Consider the following 7,393-nt stretch of genomic DNA (forward strand, 5'->3'; position numbering starts at 1 on the left):
ATCCCTCTATTCCTTCCTTCCTTACACAAACAACATAATAATTCCATCATAACATTAGTAAAATATAAATTAGATCATTAAAACAATTAATTAAAACAATCAGAGATGGGAAAACAGGATATCTTGGGTAATCAGTAAGATCGTCTATATCAGCGGGGTGACCGAGTGAATTATTCAGGGAAGGACTGTCGGAAAAGATCCATCTTGATGGCCTTTTTAAAGCCATCAAGATTAGTAATGTGTCGGATCTCCTCCAGCAGGCCATTCCATAGTTTGGGACCGGCAGCTGAAAAGGCCCTCTGGGTAACCACAGCCAACCGCTATATACCTACCACTATATTCCTAAAACGGATTTGGCAAGGGTTTCTCAGACATTAGCTCTTGATGCAGTATGGCAAGCTTCTTTTAACACTCAAGAATACCTGAAGCAGTTTACAACATGACCTCAAAAAGGTAAATTATATTGAGTTTAAAGGGGGAAATGGTTTTAAAAAATCCTTACTGCAAGTGTACATTGAGTGCTTCAAAAAGCATTACTTACAGGAATGGAAAATAATTTCAACCTTTACCCTTTAATCTAACTGCTTGTTTTTTGTTGCCATTTCTTAGTTATCTACAGCATACTCAGTTAAAAAAAACTGATTATAATAAGGCTATATGTGAGTTATCTCCACCTTTCCAACATATCAAGTAGCTATATACAAAGTAATACAGTACCTATAAACACAAGATTTACAAAGTTTACTTAGGAATAAGTTCCATGACACTAAAATCAGTTAGTTACTTCTAAATAGTCAAGCACAAGATTGCACTATATTTCCCATATCACAGTGTAATACATAAAGATACATAAACTGTGTATCTATTTACCATATGTAATATTTGCAGTTTCAAAATGTGGGAAATGTGCCCAAGAAAATATATACCGGTAGTCATTGAACTCTCTAATTCCCAAACAGCACACAGTTTAACAAGGAGTGAGGAACTTCCTTCCTATCAGACATTTTTATAACTGTAGCCCAGCCCCGTTAAAGATTAAATTATAAAGATAATTTCCGAACATCACACAGTTTAACAAGGAGAGGATTTTTCCACATTAATTTCTCTATGCCATCAACAATGGTCACATATTTGGTGATGTCATAACAAAGGTATAAAACAGTCATCTTAAAAAAAATTATCTGGTTTACTTGTCTTTCACTTTTCAAAAAGAACTGTAAAGATAGTTATACTGTGATAGGATGACTGGAGATCTCTAACTCAAAGGCAAGAGACTTTTGGTCCTTGAGATGCTACATCAATTACCATGTTGGGTCCAACTGATAGCAGTAGCCAAACATCTGTATAGCCAAACAATCCCCATCCATTCTCCAGTTGGATCACCAAACCACGATTCCTATGGTTCTTTGGGGAAAGCCATTATAGTTAAATTGCTAGTAAAATATTGTGTTTGTAGCATAGATTTAAAACTAAACTGATTTTCCAACCTGGAAAATTAAACCACAAACATTTTTGGCGAGCTGCTGGGGGAAAGAGGTCTTTCCACCCAAACTCCAAGCTGCTGTAACAATTCCAGCCTCCAAGAACAAACAATCAATTACTTTTTAACTGTACTATATTTGTACATTGCAGTCACATGATCAAACATGAAATTAACCTAGAGACAGAAATATAAAGATGAACCCATTACCTTCTGTTAGTTTCCATTTCCATTATTCTCCCCACTGCACTGTGAACTTTTATAACTTCATGACAATTTCTGTTACTGATCTCCAGTCTTGGAATAATGAGTCATTTCCGTCTACTTCTAAATCTTTACATTTGCTCTAGAGATATATCATTTATTGGATTTTAATATTTGTTCTCTTTTAATTAAGTAAGTGGCAACCTGGGAGACACGATCTCATTCTATGCTGCAGAACCATCATAATCCACGACACGTTCTAATTAAGTTTCAATCAAATCTCTTTTCAGTCTTAAACTCTCTGCCTTACAAGTACATTTATGATGGAGGCGATGACTGCAGAGCTACATTCAACCCTACAAACAGACTTTTATTAAAGCTGTTTAATTTTGATGGCATATCATCATTTTATATCACAAAAACTCTGCATTTTGGAAGGATATTATTAAAGATTTCTATTTAATTTGAATAATGTGTTGGAAGATGCAGAAGCTACTGCATTTGTTCCTCCTGTTCTCTTGTCCACCTGGGATAAGAAAGCTTTGACAAAAATGTGAGATTAGGAACTTTACCTTTCATGTTCATTCACTTCCTCTGTCAGCCACATATCCCAAAGCATTATGGGTAGATTACATTATCTGGTTCAGCCAGGGTTAATCAAGTGAGTGCTCAGTTGTAAAGAAAAGGAGCTAACCCGGGCCAAACTCACCCTCTCCATCTTGTTTTTCAGGCCTCTGTATCTGTTTTCTTCTCATGAAGTAGGACATGTTATAGTATGTCTGCCTGTCATCTTAACTCTGTTAATGTAGTTTAGAAAGCATCAGGCCATCCTATCTTAAAAATGTATTTATTAAATAAATGAACTCCTGTTGAGGATTCTAAATTTACTGTATTTTGGTTCTTTTAAATTCATCCTAAAATGGGCACTTCCACTGTTGCTGTTCTTTCCAATAACCATCTCTCTCCATTCATCCCTCTAATACAATGGAGGAACCATGTTTTTCAATCTGAACAGACTCTCTCTTTAGATAATGCAATCATACTTTAAAATAAAAACTAACTGGAATTTTAAGGGGGGAAATTAATGTTACTAGCAAAATAAGAGTTGGATTTTTCACAATGGTTTAAATGACAGAATTAGTGAGAAAATTATTTGTTTTCTCAAAAAGCTGAAGTGAAAACCCTTTCTTTGGGGTCATCCTGCCTTATTAGAGAGGAAGTGTGGTATATTGGTCTGAGTGTTGGATTAGGATTCTGGGAGGCTAGGGTTCAAATCTCAATTCAGCCATGGAAACTGCATAAATTTAGATAAACCAAACTCTTCCATCCTCAGAGGAAGGCAATGACATACCTTCTCTGAATAAGTCTTGTCAAGAAGACCCCATTATAGGGTCACTGTAGGTTGGAGCTGACTTGAGCATCTGCTTTACTTTCAGAGTGATGGGATAAGCACCCAAACTGTTAAATAAACCAGAATAAAAATAAATGATAACACTTTCTGTCTCTGTTGTTCAGCTACAGAACCTTATCATTTAACTTTTTAAAGACCAATTTTACATACCATAGTTCACAGATCTATGGTATGTATCAGGTGATAGGGCTGTTTTTTTGGGATAACACAGGTACACCTCTGGAATTCTGTTACCTCTTGAATATCAATCATTGCAGCCTCAAATGGATTAGAATTATGAATGCTGGTAGTGCAGCCTTCCCACCTACTGTAACTTTAAATCAATTTATTAAGTGGATCTCAAGATATATCTTCCCCTCCACCCCATTATACCACACTTCCTTGGCATGAGCTATTGTATTCACACAACAGTGCGGTTAGCTGTGAAAGGAACTAAGATGCAAAGAAATACTGCATAATTTTAAAAGATTCATTCAGAATAACTCCAAAATTCCATGACTCTTTAGTTCAGTGTTTAAGCTGAAAAAATTGATATACCACCATGGCAACCATTCTGCTATGTTTATATACAAGCAAAGTCAATGCATTATTAACTTATTCTCTGCAAGCATCAAGATAATGTAGCAAACCTGTTGCAGAAAGTCTAGTCCAAGAAGTACAGGTTGAGTCTCCTTTATCTGGAATTCCAAAATCCAAAATTGTCCACATGGGTGGCTAAGATACTGGCACCTTTGCTTTCTGATGGTTCAGTGTACACAAACTGTGTTTCACAAACAACATTATCCAAAATACTGTGTACAGAATCACTTTCAGGCTATGCGTATAAGGTGCATACAAACCACCATACGAATTTCATGGGGAGTCTCATCTCCACGATATCACATTATGCATATGTAAATATTCTGAAAAAGTCCAAATTTCAAAACACTTCCGGTCCCGAGCATTTCAGATAAGGGTGACTCAACCTGTACCTTTCAAACTTAGGTCCCTATATGTTATTGACCTTCTGTTTATTATTTATTTATATTTACTTTATTTATATGCCACCTTTGTTCCAGAAAGGAACCCAAGATGGCTCACAAAAAAGAAAACATTTTTAAAACTTTACCATAAAAAATTAAAAACAATTAAAATCATCTACTCAAAAACAGTATAAAATTAACATAAAAACATAAAAAAGATAAAAACCTAACTAAAACACACACTCCATATAAAAGACACCCTGTCATGTTTAGAGAGGCCCCAGCCAGTACTTCCCGTGAAGTTGTACCCAATAATACCTTAAAATAAATTATGTAAGAGAGTTATCCTCCTCTCTCTCTCTCTCTCTCTCTCTCTCTATATATATATATATATATATATATTATAATACATCATCAACATCTTTACTGGTTTAATGTTCAGTATAAGAAATCTCTAAAAAATTCATGGGGCTGACATAAGTTGACTGATGACTTGGAGGGCACAGATGCACCTATTCTAAGAAGCAAGGGAATCCAACATGGCAGCTGTGTTAGTCCTTATCCCTTGGATGCTGAAGAATGACACTTCTGATGCCATCAGCCAAAGTTTTAAACAGGAATAGGACTGTCAGCACAACTGTTGCCCTCTACTCACACTTTCTCATACACTACACTGCACACACACACACAGTCACCCCTCTGTTTTCATGGACTTGAAGTCTGCATCCCTTGCCCATCTGCGGGCAGCAAACGGAGGGGGACAAAATGAGGCGAACGTCACTATTCAAGCCAATGGGGCTTGAATACAGGTGATTCTCCGTTTTCATGGGGGGTCCAGAACGGATGTCCCACGAAAGCAGAGGGATGATTGTATGTATGTGTGTGTATATATTGTTGTTGTTGTTGTTGTGTGCCTTCAAGTTGTTCCCAATTTATGGTGACACTATCATGGTGTTTTCATGGCAAGATTTGTTCAGAGGAGGTTTGCCATGGCCTTCCCCTGAGGCTGAGAGAGTGTGACTCACCCAAGGTCAGGTTTCATGGCCGAGCTGGCAATTCTATGATTGTATAATTCTATGATCTCTAGAACTGCAGTCCAACACTCAGACCACTATGCCATGCTGGCCTCTCTCTTTATATACATCTATACACTTGTTCCTCCATATTTGCTAGGGCTAGGGGCACAAGACCCCCGTAAATATGGGAAAACTGCAAATAACAAAAACGCCATGTTTTTGCCTTAATGGACACCTCTTTAGGAATCTCTAGGTCCTCCAGTGCAACTCTGAGGTCAACATCCAACAGACACTGACCATAGAGCTGTACTGGAGGAGCTACAAATGTCTAGTGGAATGTCCTCTCTAGGAATCTCTAGGGCTTTCAGTGCAACTTTTAGTTAAAGTTGACCACAGAGTTGCACTGGAGGACCTAGAGATTCCTAGAGAGATGTATCAATCAAATCTGTAAATAATAAAATCTGCAAATATCAAAGCTGCAAATATGGAGGGATAAGTGTACATATAAACCATACATCTATTGATATACAAACACACACATATGTTGGACTACGGCCCTTGAGACCAAGATTTGAAACCCTGCTTGGCCATGAAAACCCACTGGGTGACCCTGAGCAGTCACACTCTCTCAGCCTCAGAGGATGGCCATGGCAAACAAACCCCCCCTGAAGAAACTTGCCTAGAAAACTCTAAAATAAGGTCACCTTTGGGTCTCCGTAAGTCCAAAACAAAGGCTCACAAAAACATGAAACCCATTGGGTGACCCTGGGCAAGTCACACTCTCTCAGCCTCCTCAGGGGAAGGCGATGGCAAAAACCTCCTCTGAACAAATTTTGTCCAATATATATATACTGTATATATATACACACACACAATATACACGCTATAAATACACTATAAAATATTTTTATAAAATATACCCATCAATTTAAAAAAATAGGATGTTTTTTAAAATATTTATTTATATTTCCAATATTAATATTAAATATAAATATTAAATATAAACACATTTAAATATTTATTTTTTATATATTATGCCTGACCTTGGAACTACATTTTGCAACACATCGATTTAAAATTTTTAAATTTAGTTTAATAGTTTAAATTTTTATTTTTCTGTCGCTGATTATTTTACACTGATATATATATATATATAATAAATATATACATATATTCTATCTTTTATGATTGGGAGGGTGGTTGGGGGACAGGGGATTTTTGGAAATGCGATTTTATTATAATTTGTATTTCATTGTTTTTTATGTCTCGCAATATAAATATGTATAAATATATATACTATATATATATATATATATATTGCCATAAGGGCCAGTATAAGTCGGAAAAGAAGGCACTCAACAACACGAAACCCACTGAGTGACCTTGGGCAGGTCACACTCTCTCAGCCTCAGGGGAAAGCAATGGGCAAATCTCTGAGCAAATCTGGCCAAGAAAAACCCATGATAGGGTCTTCATAAATCAGAAACGACCTGAAGTCACATAACAACAACAACAACAACAACAACAGCATACTTAAAGACAAATACACACAAATACAGAAGAAGCAGCAGAAAGGGGGGGGACCAGGAAACGGGACCAAAGTGTCCCCGGCGGCAGCGACGTCGGGCAGCGTCCGTTACCATGGCAACGGGGCCCTCACAGCCAGGCCTAGCGCCGTTACACGCCGTGGACTCGACCCTCGCCAAAGTCTACCTCCGGCCGGGAGATATTTCAAGCTGGAAGGGGGGAGGTTAAAAAACAAACAAATAAATAAACAAACAAATAAACAACAGCCGTCCGTCACCTCAGTCGCCTGCAACTGCAAAACAAAACAAAACCTCCTCGCTACTACTGCGCATACTCGGGTGGGGACGCCGAGCATGCGCAGAAGCCGCCAATGAAGCTTCTGCCCGAAAGAAGTATGTCGCCGGTGTGACGCTGTGCGCATGCGCAGCCTCTCATAAGTCTTGTCTGTTGCTTTTGCTTATTAGGGGCTCAGTGGCAGGATGGAGCAGGGTTAGCTGTACTGAAGGGAAGGAGGAACAGGTTGCTCTGCACGCAGGAAGCATGGCTTGCTCCCAGCACGCTCCTCACACCTCTGCATCTCCCATTTAGTTCCTCCTGACATATTCATATATATGTTGGGGCATATATACTACTACCCAGATCATTTTAAGACTCTGGGGTTTTTTGTTTTGCCCTTTTAAACTGCGTGCATGTCCTTTTAGTAATTATAATAGTAATAATAATAATAATGTATTTATATTGCGAGACATAAAAAACAATGAAATACAAATTATAATAAAATCGCATTTCCAAA

General features: G+C 37.7%; 1 protein-coding gene across 5 annotated transcripts in view; it reads right to left on the bottom strand.

Annotated features, from left to right (window-relative positions):
• The window catches only part of ARMC2 (armadillo repeat containing 2), a 69,699-nt gene extending 62,757 nt beyond the window's left edge, over nucleotides 1-6,942 (bottom strand). For all 5 annotated transcript variants that reach the window (XM_089530609.1, XM_089530608.1, XM_089530610.1 and 2 more), the window contains exon 1: nucleotides 6,878-6,942. The gene's annotated coding sequence lies outside the window, so the exon portion shown is untranslated. The remainder of the gene's footprint in view (nucleotides 1-6,877) is intronic.
• Between the last annotated feature and the right edge of the window lie 451 nt (nucleotides 6,943-7,393).

Source organism: Sceloporus occidentalis, unplaced genomic scaffold, assembly GCF_023333645.1.
Source record: "Sceloporus occidentalis isolate IW3139 unplaced genomic scaffold, rSceOcc1.0.p SCAF_6, whole genome shotgun sequence".
NCBI classification, from domain to species: Eukaryota; Metazoa; Chordata; class Lepidosauria; order Squamata; family Phrynosomatidae; genus Sceloporus; species Sceloporus occidentalis.